Here is a 16,286-nt window from a genome sequence, read left to right as displayed (position 1 = left end):
TCCCATTTACTCCACTCAGATATTTTGTTAATGGTTTGGCAATTGTGGCATAATTTCGGCCAAATTTTCTGTAATACCCTGTTAGTCCTAAGAAGCTACGTAGCTCTCTGATATTTTTAGGAATTGGATAGTTTTTGTATTGCGGAGATTTTGTCTGGATCTGTTTTAATGATATTTTGGGAAACAATGTATCCCAGAAATTTGGTTTCCAATTGAAAGAATTTAGACTTTTCTAGGGAAATTTTCATGTTAGCGTTTTGCAATATCTGTATTATATATAATTAGATCTTTATAATGTTGTTCTATAGTTTTTGAAAATATTATTATATCGTCCATATAGACGTGACAAGTTTTCCCAACTTGTTCTCTAAGTATATCGTCCATTGCCCTTTGGAAATTCTGGGAGCGTTCGTCAATCCCATAGGCATTCTTAGAAATTCATATTTGCCGTTATTTATGGAAAAAGATGTTTTTTCAATATCTGATTCCCTCATTAAAATCTGAATGAAACCTGACTCTAAATCAATGGCCGAGAAATACTTTGCCTTACCTAAATTGGGCAAGGATTACTGAAGGATCTTGCATAGGGTATCTATCCGGTATGGTGTTTTCATTAAGTTTCTTAAATTCTATTACTAATCTATGTTTAGGAGTTCCGTCCTCATTTACTCCCTTCTTGGTACTACTATTACCGGTGAATTATATGGGCTTTTACTAGGTCTGATTATGCCTTCTTCTAACATTTTACTTATTTCGTTATTAACGAAATCGTTAACCGAATAAGCGTATGGATACTGCTTGCCATATACCGGTCTATCATGTTCAGTGTTAATCTCTCCTTTTATATCCGTTCTGAACGGTAACTGTAAATTTATATTGGCATGGTCTTCTTCGATGATAGATACCATTTTCTCTCTGAGATTTTCTAAATTGTCCTCTTTTGTAGGTTATTGTGTTATACAATTTCATTTTTTTCAATTCAGAATTTGCATAACTTTGAATGTCGGATATTTCCCAAACTTTTTAAATTGTTCATTGTCGGATAAATCAACGACGGCGTGTTCAGGATTCGTTAATCCCAAACTATTCGAACTTTTAGTGTCGGATAATTCAACGACGGCGTGCTCAGGATATTTTAATCCCAAACTATTAAAACTTTGGATGTCGGATAATTCAACGACGGCGGGTTCAGGATATTTGAATCCCAAACTATTGACGGATAATTCTTCGTCGGCGTGCTCAGGATTTTTTGATCCCAAGCTATATAAACTTCCTTTCTACCTTTAACGAATCACTTTTCATTTCTTTTCTTCTTCAAAATATTTTTTATTATATATTCCTTCAACGGAAGGATGGTTTTTCCTTCTATAAAGGTTAATTTGTTTAAAGAAAGGACCTCGTCATATAGAAGTTTCTCCTCATTGTCTTATAACTTAAAGTCCCCTTTCCTGTATCAATAACAGCTCCGATTTTCTTTAATAGGTTAAATCCTATTAGTAAATCTGCCTCCATTCCATCTATTTCGTAAAACACTTGTTTTGTGTTGAAAATAGTTATGTTATGGAAATATTTAATTATTGAAAACCCATTCACTGTAGCAACTTTCTTATAAATTGATAATTCTTTTTTATTTTCGTAAACTCCTTTTTTTATATAACAGGAAGTTGCTCCCGTATCTATCAAAACTTTTAATTCTCTGTTTATTTTTTTATCTACTCTTTTTAAGTAGGCCAGTCCTACTTCGGGGGCTGATCTAAAAATGGTCCTCCTCAATGTTATTTATCCGCATTGCTTTAGTAGCCGGTTGTTCCGACGTTTCATTTGGCTTTCGTTTCTCTGCGCTTGATTTGCGTTAGACTGATTATTCGGTACTACGTTTGCCCTAAAATGCTGAGCTTGGTTATAATTTTTATTATTTCTCCTATAATAACCATTAGTATTCTCCCGATAATTTCTAATATTATTATTATTATTATTTCCCCTGAATTGATTGCTGTTCTGTCGGTTCTGGATTTGTATCGATTCGTCTACATCCATTGGTTCCGGGGCCTGATTTTGTTGTCTACTACCCAAGAAATAGGGTTGTCCCCATGACATGTTATTCCTCTGAAAATCCTTTTTTTGGTCGAATGGTGAACTATTAGTCCTAGGTTGTCGTTGGTTGAATCTTAAGGTATTGTAATTATTATTCCCTGAATTTCTGGGGCCGCTGCATTGGTAGGCAAATTGGGGCCGAATGTTATTAGATTGCAATTCCTGTACCTTTGCCAAGGCATTCGGTAAATCTGGGGGATTCAATGAAAATAGGATTTCTGCAATGCCGCCGTTTAGGCCAGTGACAAAAATGCGTAAGGCATTGTCTCTAATTTTTTTATTTGATTCTTTGGTGATTTCACTGTCCTTTCCGTGAGTCATTATTGTCTTATTTATTAGCAAGGTCATTTTCTTGTTAACCTCGTTATAGAAATCTATAATTGAAAGGTTCCCTTGTCGGAGAACGCTTAACTCCTGTTCTATTATGTAAATTGGTCTCTTGTCACTGTAAACAAAGTCAAGTCGTGAAAGTATGGCATCAAAATTTAAAACTGCCCCGTGGTTGGTCAGTGCGTCATGTGCTGGTCCTTTTATTTTGTTTCTCAAAATTGTTAATGCAATATAATATTGCTTACTTCCTTTCTTATATAACTTCACTGCAGTTTCTGCAGCTTCCCTCCATCCTACGTATTGGTTTAATCCACCATTGAAAATTGGTAGGGATTCTATTACCTTTAATGTGGTGTCATCTTTATTGTCTCGTCTATTGTTTCTGCCTGATAATCTGATACCTGATCGGATTTAGTTTCTATTTGTTGTTTTAAATTTACAATTTGCTCTTGTACTTGTGAAATTTGAAGTGCTATCAATTGTTTGACCAGATCTGCTGTGAGATCGGTCCTTGTTTGAGAGTTAATCATTTTTAGTTTTTCAAAATCTAAAGTTAGTTGATCCACCTTTAATTTTTCTTATATGTTTGTTTTATAATCTAATATAACCTAATTGAACTTATATATTTATTAATACAACTTTTGCTCGCGAACTATCCGGTAGGGGTCGTCCTTCTTAGTTTGGCTGACAGATCTTCGAACGGGTCTTCCTTCTTGATTTGGCTGATAGGTCTTCGAACGGGTATTCCTTCTTAAATTTCTTTGTTTAACTGGGTCTTCTGGGGGTCTTCCTTCTTTGGTTTAGCTGATAGTTTCACTTTCTTTGTGTTTTGTTTTGGTTGGTTTTGTTTAAAAACTTTGGTTTTTTTGGGTTTTTTGTATTTTTGAATTATCTTGATTAGCTTTTGTATTTATTTGTATTTTGTATTGTATTTGTATTTGTATTGTATATTGTATTTATTTTTGCACACTCTAAGCTCCGGTTTGTTTTCCTTTTTATCTCACTTTTTCTTATCTTATATCTCACAGTCACTCCGCGTTTTTAATAATTGAAGGATTTATTCCATTAATTAATTGTCCTTCGGGTTTCGGCACGACGCAACACTTTTATTATTCGGTGCTTTTTATACAACGTCGCCCCACGTGGGCGCCAATTAAATAACTGTGGTAGCGGATTGTGTTTTTAAAAAGTTTTTATTTTACTTCGAACTTCACTGATATAGATTTAAGTAGAGGGTCACAAAGGAATTCCGGGCAAAGGGATTGCGCGATCTTAATTTTTAGCTAGACTTTGCGGTGTCTCTGCTGGATCAAGACTGACTTGAACTTTCTGATCTTTGCATCGTTGATCCCTTTCGGGAATAGTTTTTCTATAAGCATTTCAATTGATTTCGCCATCCCGAGTATTGGATTTCGTCATCAAAGAGAGAACTGTAAAAGGCCTAAAGTGCAGGATCTGCAGAAGCCGGGAGTGAGATTGTTTATGAGAAGCCGGGTGTGGGCAAACATTGGTTTTCCATTTAGGCGAGTGTCAAAGATTGGGATTGCGGCGGGAGCCCTTGAGATTGTACATCTTAGAAATCAATTAGGCGGAGGCCCAAGATTGAAATTGTTTTCGTTTTGGAAAGCCAAAGATTGTTTACAACTCGTATAAGAGCTCAATAGAATTGGGTACGTTAACTTGCATGCCTTTTGATTTGTGTTGAAATATTATTTAACTTTTTATTTTTCGGCGTCGGCTTGTGTTTGTGTTGTTGCAGTGAGTAAGTATTGCATTGCAGTCCGCTCTCGTCTGGTAGCTTTTGTTGTTTTATCACTCTCTCGCTATCACCTCAACTTCAATAACTGTTCTTTCTCTCTCGCTCTTTAAACTTTCTGAGCAATAGTGCTCTCTGTTTAGTAGCTCTCGCTATAACCGCTCTCCACTCTGCACATTGTCTGTCTGTCTGGCACATTAATCTGATACCAATTTGTTTTGGAAATTTTAATTTTTTTTCGTAAATTTTTTTGAGCAAATACATATATAAAATGGAATACGCTGTGGTCTGCGCCAAAAAAACCTGTAAGAAGCAGATCACTCACGATCAGCCGAATGTCCCCTGCTGGCTCTGCGACAGCGTAGTCCACGCAAAATGCGCTGGATTTTCTGGCCTCGTGAGTGATGCTATAGCCAAACGTAATGGCTTGCATTACAGTGGCGAGGCATGCCGTGCGGTGGAGAAGGACATGGTATCTTTCATGAGGCAGACGCGGAGTGGCTTTAAGGAGCTGACCGTTGGTTTCAAAAACCAATACGATCGGCTCCTAGCCATGGAGGCTCAGTTTAGCGGTTTAAAACTGCTGAATGAGTCTCCGAGGCGCAAAAAGGTCACTCCGCGGGACCTGCAAGTGCCAACCGTCACTCAGCCGTGCGCCGCCGAAAAACTGACTCCGACCACTCCAAGTGTGCAGCAGTTGATCTCGTTTGCCACTCCAAAGGCAACGACAGCTGCTGACGATGCAGATTCGGTAGCCGAATTCATCGCCTCGGAGAATGTGCAGCCAAGTACGTCTACAGCGTCCGTGTCCGTGGTGTCCGCAAGTTCACTAGTTGTCCCGTCTATCCCGATCCCACCAGTAAATAGACGTTCCGGACCTCCGGATATTGCCACCACAAGTACTAGACCTGTGGTGAAGGGAGATAGCCTCGTTTAAGATAAGCATCTCCCCAACTCAATTTGACACCATTTGCTCCGCCAAATTTTGGCCGGAGCATTTGGTGGTGAAGGAGTTTAAGGCTAAGAAGAAGAATAGGCCCCCCATATCCCTTCCAAATCTTTCCAGTGTGCCACCCTCAACCTCAACTTCCTCTTCCTCAACTTCCCGTCTTGCTTCAACCTTTCCAAAAAACTAACTTCTCTTTTAGTATCCTATCAGAATGTAAGAGGCTTGCGTAGTAAGCTCAGCATTCTTTTCCGGGATAGTGTTGCATTTGCTTCCCACGTTATTGTGTTTACTGAAACCTGGTTAAAGCCGGACATTCTTAGTTCCGAGGTTTTGGCAGGTCGGTACACAACTTTTAGAAAGACCGTTCGTCTCGACGTGCAGGAGGGGTTCTAATTGCAGTGGACGTCAGAACACTTCACAGTCCAAGTTCAACAGGAACTGGAATTCCTGTGTGTAAAACTGATTCTTCCCGCTTTCGCTATATTCATTACCTGCTCGTATATCCCACCTTCTTCGGATATTTCAATTTATGAGCAGCACTTGTCCGCTTTAACCGCTGTTTCTTCCTCGCTATCTGATAAAGATCGTATGATAGTTCTTGGTGACTTCAACTTGCCAGGAACTGTTTGGTCTTCGGTAAACGAGTCTAGTATCCTAGTGCCCATGTCACGACATGACTTTGTTGACGGCTTGCTTGACCTGTCCCTGTCTCAAGTCAATCATGTGAAAAATTCCTTGGGTCGATTGCTTGATCTATGCTTTGTATCGGATCCGACCATAGTGTTGTTAACCCGAACCCTTCCACTCACTATACCTGAAGACGCCTACCACCCAACTTTCGAGGTGTCGCTAGATATAGGACCAACTGTATTGGATCGGTCGAGTAGACTACCTGAACGTGTCCGCTGCTTTCGTAAAGCCGAGTTTGCGAAGCTTAATAACCTAATTAGGGATTTTGATTGGTCCGCTTTGTACTTGTGCACTGATGTCACAAAAGGCACAAACATTTTTTACAATGCTCTTGGCACATTTTTTTATTCTTGTGTCCCGCTTTCTTGTCCGATTAGATCTGGAAAACCCCCTTGGTTTACCCAAGAGTTATCCAGTCTAAAAAACTTAAAATCAAGACTTTATAAAAAATTTCAAGAAGTGGGTTCTCCTACTTCTCACTCTCGTTATGTAATAGCTCGGTCAAACTTTTCAGTTCTTAATGCTCAATGCTATAAGAACTACCTATCTCGTTGCAGGATACGTTTTTCTCAGGACCCTAAGCAGTTTTACTGCTTCGTAAGCAGTAAGCGTAGAACGTCCGCACACCCATCCTCGCTATCATTTTGTAATATGTCGGCAAATAATAATCAGGCAATTGCCGATCTTTTTGCCCCGTTTTTCCAAACCACCTATTCTGAGGAACGCTACTCTGATCAACCGTACCCATACGGATTACCGAGGTCGAACGGCATTTTCAGTCCCTTATTAAATGAATATTCCCTACTTCAAGATCTTCGACAAGTTAAGCCGGTGTTTTCACCGGGTCCAGACGGGGTTCCAGGTTGTGTACTCAGGTACTGCGCCGAGGCTCTGTGTGGACCATTGCTTAAACTATTCACCCTGTCCATTGATTCCTCTTGCTTCCCCCCAATCTGGAAGGAATCGTTTATAATTCCTCCCATAAAAAAGGTAGCAAGTCTGATGCAAAAAATTATAGAGGTATAGCAAAGTTATCCGCTATTCCCAAATTGTTTGAGAAGGTTTTAACTCCGCACTTGCAACATCTCTGCAAGTCACTTATATCTCCAACTCAGCAGGGATTTATAAGGCGGCGATCAACCACCACGAACTTGTTAGAGTTTACCTCTTTCATTATTAAAGGCAGGCAAACTTACAGACGGATGTTATTTACACCGACTTTAGTAAAGCATTCGACTCTGTAAACCATTCCCTTTTAGCACATAAACTTGACCTTTTAGGGTTTCCGCCCAACCTCCTGAGATGGATTTCTAGCTATCTTTGTTCTAGGTCTCAAAGAGTCCTCTTCAAAAACTCCCTCTCTTTACCAGTAAAGGTTTCTTCGGGAGTACCACAGGGCAGCCATCTAGGCCCCTAACTCTTCACACTCTTTATTAATGACTTGCCTTCAGTATTAACATACTCTCGAGTACTTATGTATGCGGATGATGTTAAGCTCTGTGTCCAGTACAAGGACATTTCATTTCATTCTCGCTTGCAATCCGATCTCAATAGCTTTCAATCATGGTGTTGTGCAAACTTGTTACACCTTAATGCCTCGAAATGCAAAGTTATGACATTTCATCGTTCTAGCCCTTTGTTGGCTCCCTACACCCTATTTGGGGGTTCTCTTGAGAGAATTACCCTGGTGGATGATCTGGGTGTTATGTTAGACCCCAAGTTAAAGTTTTCCGAACACATTTCTACCATGGTAAATAAGGCCATGGGCGTGCTTGGGTTTATAAAGAGGAGGTCAAATGAATTTTACGACCCCTATATAACAAAGACTCTCTATACCTCGCTTGTTCGTCCGATCTTAGAATACGGCTCCTGTGTATGGTGCCCTCAGTACAAAGTACACCAGGACCGTATAGAATCAGTACAGAAAAACTTTTTACTCTTTGCTCTGCGGGGCCTTAACTGGGATGCGGGTGTAAGACTCCCATCTTACTCTAGTAGACTATTATTAGTAAACCTCCCATCCTTAGTTAACCGTAGAAAAATGCTTGGTGTGATATTTATGCACAACTTGATCAGGGGTGACATAGATAGCCCTGATCTGTTGAGCCGCATAAACTTCACGATTCCCATTAGACTGACTAGAAATTTTATACCGTTGTTCCTTCCACCTTGTAGATCGAATTATTCCTTGCATGAACCGTTTAGGTCTTATGCTCGGATTATAATTCCCTCTACCATATTATATCCAACAATAATTCTCTTCCTCTTATTAAATTATTAATCCTTACACACCTTTCTATTAATTAGTAACTGTAGTGGTATTTGTATTTTGATTGCATGCTTAGTTTCTTGGTAAGTTTAGTGCTAATTTTCCTCGAATGTTAGTCTAATATCTATCTTTCTTACATGTTCGCGTTTGGTTCGGCTACGCGCGTCATGCGGCAGCGCCCCTAGGTCGGTTGGGCGGGAGGAGGGCTGCGTTTTGCCTGGGATCCGCGCGTAACAGCCTGCTGCTGGTGTCACACGGGCCACTTGACGGTGCAGTAATTGCATCGCCTCTTGAAAGATGCAGTCATTCCATGTCAACGTCCAATATATCGTAATCCACGCACATTCGCATTTCTCCGGTCTTCTTTCCTATTAAAACGATTGGGGCACTGTGGGGACTTCGGGATGGTTCGATCCTTCCGTCCCGGAGCAGCTCGTCCACCTGTTCGTTGATGATCTTCCGATTGGCCGGGTTCTTCGGGAAGTAGCGCTGCTTCACGGGCCTGTTGTCTCGCATTGTGATCGTGTGTTCGGCGATGGGGGAGACTCCAGTTAGTCCGTCGAATTTCGCCAATTCTTCTTCCAGAAACTTGCCTGCCCACGGCGTGGGGGGTGGTTCGGGGTCTGGGTCTTGCTGCCACGGCGATAGGTCCTCCAGTTCCAGGGCGGTAATTGTGGCCAAGATCGCGTTCTCGTAGTCGTCCGAGTCGGCTGGGCGAAACGGGTTGCGTTCCCGAGCTATCTCGGCGTCGGCTAATGGCTCCAGTTGGTAGTCCATCGTCGGGGTTTCTGTGATCTCGTCCTGTGGTATCGGGGTTCGTGGCTTGCGTGATGTCTGTCGTGTTGGGAGACTACGTGGTGACTTCCGGTTCGATGAGCTGGCCCTGGATTGATCCCGCGATCCGCAGCTATCTTTGCTGGAGTATCCTGGTGATTCCTGGGTCCTGTTGCTGACTCCTGGTTCGACGAGCTGGCCCTGGATTGATCCAGTGGATCCGTAGCTGTCTCTGGATTGATCCAGCGGAGCCGTAGTTGTCTCTGCCAAAGTCCCTTGCTTCCTGCTGTGTCCTGTTGGTGACTCCTGGTTCGACGAGCTGGCCTTGGATTGATCCAGCGGAGCCGTAGTTGTCTCTGCCAAAGTCCCTTGCTTCCTGCTGTGTCCTGTTGTTGAGTCCTGGTTCGTCGAGCTGGAACTGGATTGATCCAGTGGAGCAGTAGCTGTCTCTGCCAAAGTCCCTTGCTTCCTGCTGTGTCCTGTTGTTGACTCCTGGTTCGACGAGCTGGCCCTGGATTGATCCAGTGGAGCCGTAACTGTCTCTGCCAAAGTCCTTGTTGTGTTGCGTTGTCCTGATGGTGTCGGGATTCGTGCCGGGGAACTGGCCATGGTTGGATCCATCGGTGTCGCAGTTCTTTCCGTCGTAGCTTTCTTCGTGTCCTGTTGTGGCGGCGTAGTCCTGGGGTTGTTGCATGATCTTGTCGAGTAAGGTCTTGTTGTCGCGGCGGTTGGATGGTTCGTGGTTGGCTATGGGGTGTTGGTCTGGGGCTGGTCTCGGATGGCAGTGGAGTCCGCAAACGTGACGGCCCGTGGGCGTGGCTGGGCGGTGCATGATGGTATCGTCCCGGCGGGTTTCTGCTGCAACTTCAGCTGTAGATATGCCCGTCCACAGTGGATTCTTGCGCGGATGCCACAGAGGAAGTCGAGTCCCAAGATGAAGTCGTCTAATACCATGGGGAGTATAAGAAGAGACGAACTGGGTCAATTCTGTGAGGGAGCGGAAATCCTGTCTGCGCGTGTACATTTGATACTCCGGGCGGAGATTTTCGTAGATCCGCTCGAGTTCCTGTTCCCGAGTGTACTGGGCTCGCTGCATCATCAGACGGTACAGGGAACGGTCCCCTGGGAAAACTCGGTAATAACTCTCTCTGACTGCTCGGTATTAATTGTCTGACTGTGGTAACTCCTTCACTGCTCGGTCGTGACTCCCTGACTCCTCGGTGGTAACTCCCTGACTCGTGTTCCTGCTCCGCCTTATATTGGCCGTGGCCATTCCTTTGTGACCGAGGGCTCCTCTGCCATCTAGCTGGTCCTCTGCCTTCGCCCTCTGTCCCCCGCTGCTCCGTTGTTCTACCGCTGCTTCGCTGCTTGGCTTCTCTGTCACTGTCCCGCTGCTCTGTCGCGGCGCCTTCTCCGCTCTGCCGCTGCCTCGCTGCTCTGTCGCTGGGACACCGCTGCTGCTTTGCTGCTCTGCCGCTGCGCCGCTGCAGCTGCTTTCCTGCACTTCTCCGCTCCGCCGCTGTCACGCTGCTCTGTCGCTGCTGCTTTGCTGCTCTTCTCTGCTCTGCCGCTGGCTCGCTGCTGCTTTGCTGCTCTTCTCCGCTCTGCCGCTGGCTCGCTGCTCTGTCCCTGATGCTTTGCTGCTCTTCTCCGCTCTGCCGCTGTCTCGCTGCTCTGTCGCTGCTGCTTTGCTGCTCTTCTCCGCTCTGCCGCTGTCTCGCTGTTCCGCCGTTGCTGCTTTGCTGCTCTGCCGCCGCTCTGCCGCTGGCTCGCTGCTCTGTCGCTGCTGCTTTTCTGCTCTTTTCCGCTCTGCCGCTGTGTCGCTGTTCCGTCACTGCTGCTCTGTCGCTGGTGCCGCTTTGTCGCCGTCGCGTGCCAAAGTTCTAGGCGCCGTCCGCGCCCATTTTCTCCCGGCACGCGGTGTCTTCGGCGTCTCTCCCCGTCTCTTTTCTACTGCGTAGGTGGCTGGCTGCGTGGTTTTCCGCGTGGTTTTCGCCGGCGCGTCTGGGACACGTGGCTGTTGCTTGGGGGGTATTAGGTAAACCAGCCTTAGCTGTACACAAGTCGAGGGATCAAATATTGGTGCTGGCTATTCGCCGGGGCTCTGATTTTGGGCTGCTAATACCTGATTTGAAGTTTTTCTGCCGCGTGAATCCACGACTCACATCCAGCATCGCCGGGTCCCCAGGGGAGAAAGGTATCGGAAAGGCACGCCCAGCTTGGTGGATGCCGCATGATCCACGACTCACGAAAGTTCTGAAACCGGTGGGTTGAGGTGGGTGTCTTTATTGTGGGGGAATAAACGACAAAAATTTACCAACATTTTGGGTAACTTCTGGTTCTGTGCGTACACCCTGCCTACTGCACCGATCTATTCGCCGTCGGCTCTCTCCCTCGGCTGCGTGGGCGATCGGCGGCTTCTCTGCCGCTTCGCGCTCTTGCATGCTGTTCCTTTGCGTTTGGCCGTTCTCTCTCTTGCTTTGGCTGCGTGGGCGTAAGAGCAATCGGCGACTCTCTCCGTTTCCTTCTCTTCCATGTCGGTTCTCTTTGCTGCGTGGCCGTAGTAGACGTCTCTCTTTCGTGTTGTCTCTTCGCTGCTAATAAGTAAGAGGCCTCACTATTTTAGGGGTTTTCTTAGCCTATTTCTTATTTTAATTGGGGAAACTAAGGATTCATGGTTGTCTTTGTTATAATAGTAATAGTAGTAGTAATAAAATGAGATAATAAGCCCCCCGGGGCTGTCTCTTCAGGGGATGGTTCTGTGGTCAGGTTTTGTGGAGGCTTGTGCCTTCACAAGCCTGTGAAATGGGCTGGTTCTGGACGCTGCTGTTCGTGCAAAAGTATGCAACAAGCAATGCTGTAAGTCATAGATCTTAGCTCCTACCAATTGATACGATTACCTTTTATTGGTTGACTAGCTATGACAATTAGTAAACGGAAGACAGTACCAAGTTATGTTTTTCTTTAAAGATTATTTATGTATTTCTTGATTACTTTTTCTGCAACACCGGTCCACACACTTGAGATCACAAAAGAAGAGAGAGGGTCGACACTTCAAGTGTGACCAGACTAACTTATAATAATAATACCTAACATATCGATAATATTATTTAATGTTATTATTTGAATGTGGGAATAGGCGTATTCCAACACGCCCCCCTCAAAAATAACATTAATTATCAAAATCATAAAAATAAAAAATATAAAAAAAGTTTTCATCATTAAATCAAAAAGGTAACATTCAATTGTTATTCTAATGTGGTTGGTGTGCATTCTGGGAAGTGTTATGTGATCTAGCATTTGCTCTAAGGATACGGGGAAAACCCAGAAAAACCCGATCAGATCACTTTAAAATTAAATTAACATAAAATTAAATTACTTTAACAATTCATTGGTTCTTTTGGTTCAAATAAAAAAAAAAATAAAAAAAAAAATTAAATATGAATTAATGTAATAAATTCGTTAATAAAGCTTCATGTTCATGTTTTCATTAAATTGGAATCATTCTTCTTGTAGTAGTCCTAATTTGTTCCGCAGTTCCGCAAATCTTCCAGCAGGTAGTGGCTTCGTGAATATGTCAGCAAGTTGGTTGTCTGTATTAATATACTCAAGAGAAATCTCATTAGTTTCTATCTGTTCTCTTGAAAAATGATATTTTATATCAATATGCTTTGCTCTTTTATGACATGAGGGATTATTTGCAATGCTAATACAGCCTTGGTTGTCTTCATAAATTTTAATGGGTCTGTCGAGTTTAAGATTAATACTATTTAGAAGAGACTTTAGCCATAAAGCTTCTCTTACAGCTTCAAATAGGGCCATATATTCAGCTTCAGTTGATGAAGCTGCCACTGAATTCTGTCTTTTTGTATTCCAACAAATTAAATTGGAATCGAACATTTTAAACAAATAACCCGTTGTACTTTTTCTATCAATCTCATTACTACCCCAATCGGAGTCTACATAGCCAACTAATGTATTTTCAAATGATGTATTCTTTTTAAATATAAGCTTCATATCAATAGTTCCCTTTAAATATCTAATAACCCTTTTTAAACATTGCCATAACTCAGCATTGTTCTTGCTACTATATCTACTCAAGATATTTACAGCGGTAGCTAAATCTGGTCGTGTACACAGCATTATGTACATTAAACAGCCAATAAGGTTACGACATGGAGCATTGCAGTCTTCACCTGAGTTAAGTAACTCATAATTTAGTTTATTTAGTAATGGAGTACTGACTGAATTGCAACTATCCATGTTAAATTTATTTAAAATTCTTTTTACATATTCAGCTTGACTCAAATATATTTTGTCTTCAAACATTTCTACTCTGATACCGATAAAATGTTTTATCTCATTTAAGTCAGTCATTCTAAATCTTTCGCTTAAATAATTTTTGAAATTATTCATTCTATCCATAACCCTTGTCGCTATTACTACATCATCAACATATAATAATACATATATGTTTTTCTTTATGTCACCTCTATCAAGAATATATATGCAACGATCCACGGGAGAGTTTACAAAATCGAATCCTTTCAATGCTTGCTCAAATACTTGAAACCAGCATCTAGCTGCTTGTTTGAGCCCATAAATGGCTTTGTTCAGTTTGCATACATGCCCAGCACCGCATAATACGCCCTGAGGAGGCCGCATATATATCTCCTCACTTAATGTACCATTGAGGAAAGCTGTTTTAACATCCATCTGATGGACTTTCAAATTAAATTGGACTGCCAATGATAGTACGAACCTAAAACTGGCAATTCTAGCAACGGGAGCAAATGTTTCTTCATAGTCTACTTGGTACTTTTGAGTAAATCCTCTTGCAACCAGTCTAGCTTTGTATTTTATTGGGACTCCTAGTTCATTATATTTAATGGAAAATACCCATCTACTGTCTACAATATTTTTGTTTTCTGGCTTCTTTATAATTGTCCAGGTGTTATTAATTTCATGGGCATTTAACTCTGTATTTATTGCCTCCTCCCAATCAGATTTATCATTCCTAAAATTTATTTCATCAAAGGAATTTGGAACTTCATCAAACATTATATGGGCATTTAATATAAATTTGTTAAAGCTTTTATCATGTTCTTTATAAGAAACCTTCGGCTTAGACTTTAACCTCTCACTTTTTCTACTAATTATATTAGTATCCTTATTTTCTTCACGACAATTATCTGGCTGATCAGCTTTTTCACAATCCTTACTCTCATTCGGGATATATAATTCCTTACTATCATTCAGGAAATCAGTTTTTCTTTTCCTACTTTCATTCGGAAAATTCTGCTTTTCGCATTCCTTACTCTCATTCAGGATTTCACATTCCGTACTTTCATTCGGGAAATTAAACTGATCACATTCCTTACTCTCATTCAGGATTCCACATTCCGTACTATCATTCGGGAGATAAAACTGATCACATTCCTTACTCTCATTCAGGATTCCACATTCCGTACTATCATTCGGGAGATAAAACTGATCACATTCCTTACTCTCATTCAGGATTCCACATTCCGTACTATCATTCGGGAAATTAAGGTGATCAGAATCCTTACTCTCATTCAGGAATTCTTGTTGACTTCTTTCCTTACTCTCTTTCGGGAAATCTGTTTCAAATTTTACTTCTCTAGAATAAAGCATATTAGTCTCGTCTACGACAACATCTCTTGCAACAATAACTTTTCCTTTAATGACATCCCACAATTTGAGTCCATTTTGTTCATACCCTATCAAGATAGCTTTGAATGATTTTTCATCAAATTTACCTTTTTTAATTTTGTTGTGCACATACACGGTTGAACCGAACACTCTTAAAAATTTTAAATTGGGCTTTCTATTGTGCCACAGCTCATATGGGGTCATTTTACAATCACCAAGTGCTTTGCTTGGAATTCTGTTGATTAGATATGTTGCAGTTAGCACAGCTTCACCCCAAAAACTTTTGTCTAATTTTGCACCATTTACCATAGCACGAGCTTTCTCTGTAATGGTTCTTATCATTCGCTCCGAAACACCATTCAACTGAGGTGTATGTGGCACTGTCAAATGATAACTTATTCCTTTATTAACGCAGAACTCACGCATTTCATTCGACAAGTATTCTCTACCGTTGTCAATATACAAATTGACAATCTTGAAATTAAAATGAGCCTCGCTCTTTGCTACAAAATCTTTAAATACATTAAATACATCTGATTTATATTTTAACAAATAGGTTACACAATAATGTGTAAATTGATCTACGAAGATCACAAAATAATTTTTATCGTCTAGTGTAACTGGTTTAATGGGGCCACATACATCTGAATGTATTACAAACAAGGGTCGTTTTATATAACTTTTATCTTTAGATTGCTTAAATGGCAACCTAGCCTGTTTCCCATTTAAACATGACTCACAAACTTCATCTGATATTTTTAAATTAACAAGAAGATTACTGTCATTAAATAAATTATTATTATTTATTTCAAGCAATTTTGCATTGCTTATATGCCCCAACCTCTCATGCCATAATCGATAATTATTTTTGTTCCTAGCATCTACACTGTATGCTTGGAATTTGACTACAGGTATATCCAACATACCTGTATGTTTAACAACACTTACTCCATTTTTTGATATGGAGACACCACCACAGTCAAACTTAATTGACATCCCTGCCTGTTGCAGACTCTTGACAGACATGAGGTTTCCTGCTGCCTCCTTGCAGTAGAGCACATCCTCCAGTGTGATATTGTGTCCATTGTGCAGCCGCACAATTCCACGCTTAGTGGCATATAAAAACTCGCCTTCTTTTGCCACAGCGATTTTAATTGGCTGCTCCAGTTCGATGCAATCGGCGTACAGCGAGTCATCATTGATCAAATGATCCGTTGCACCAGAATCGAGTATAAAACCGAGTTCATTATTTATCTGATCACTCTTTTTCATTTTCCGCATCATAAATGCGAACCCGTGGCCCGATGCTGCAAGCTGAGCTTGTTTATTATGTTTATAATTTTCTTTGTTTTGATTTAACCTTATAAACTGGTAACAGTCTTTTTTCATGTGCCCTTCTTTGCCACAGTGATGGCATTTAATATTACTTCTAGCTTTTCCCTTAAATAATATCTTTTGCCGTGTGTTTCTAGATCCAAACGTTTTACGATTATTAAAATTGTTATTATTTCATACAACTGCCTTCATGACTTTACTACTTGTATCAGTACTTTCATTTCTTAATTTGGTCTCGTAGTCGAACAATTTATTTTTTACAAACGCTAATGATAGAGTTTCATCTGACAAAGTTTCGATTGCCGTGATGACACCATTATAGGTTGAAGGTAGAGTCTGCAGCAAATGTGCCACTTTGTCCATCTCATCCATTTTTGCGCCCGCCCCTAACAACTCACTCACTGTTTCATCAAAAG

The sequence above is a fragment of the Drosophila persimilis genome, unplaced genomic scaffold, assembly GCF_003286085.1.
Source record: "Drosophila persimilis strain 14011-0111.01,24,50 unplaced genomic scaffold, DperRS2 tig00001464-arrow-arrow-pilon, whole genome shotgun sequence".
NCBI lineage: Eukaryota > Metazoa > Arthropoda > Insecta > Diptera > Drosophilidae > Drosophila > Drosophila persimilis.
Note: the sequence above shows the minus strand (reverse complement) of the source record.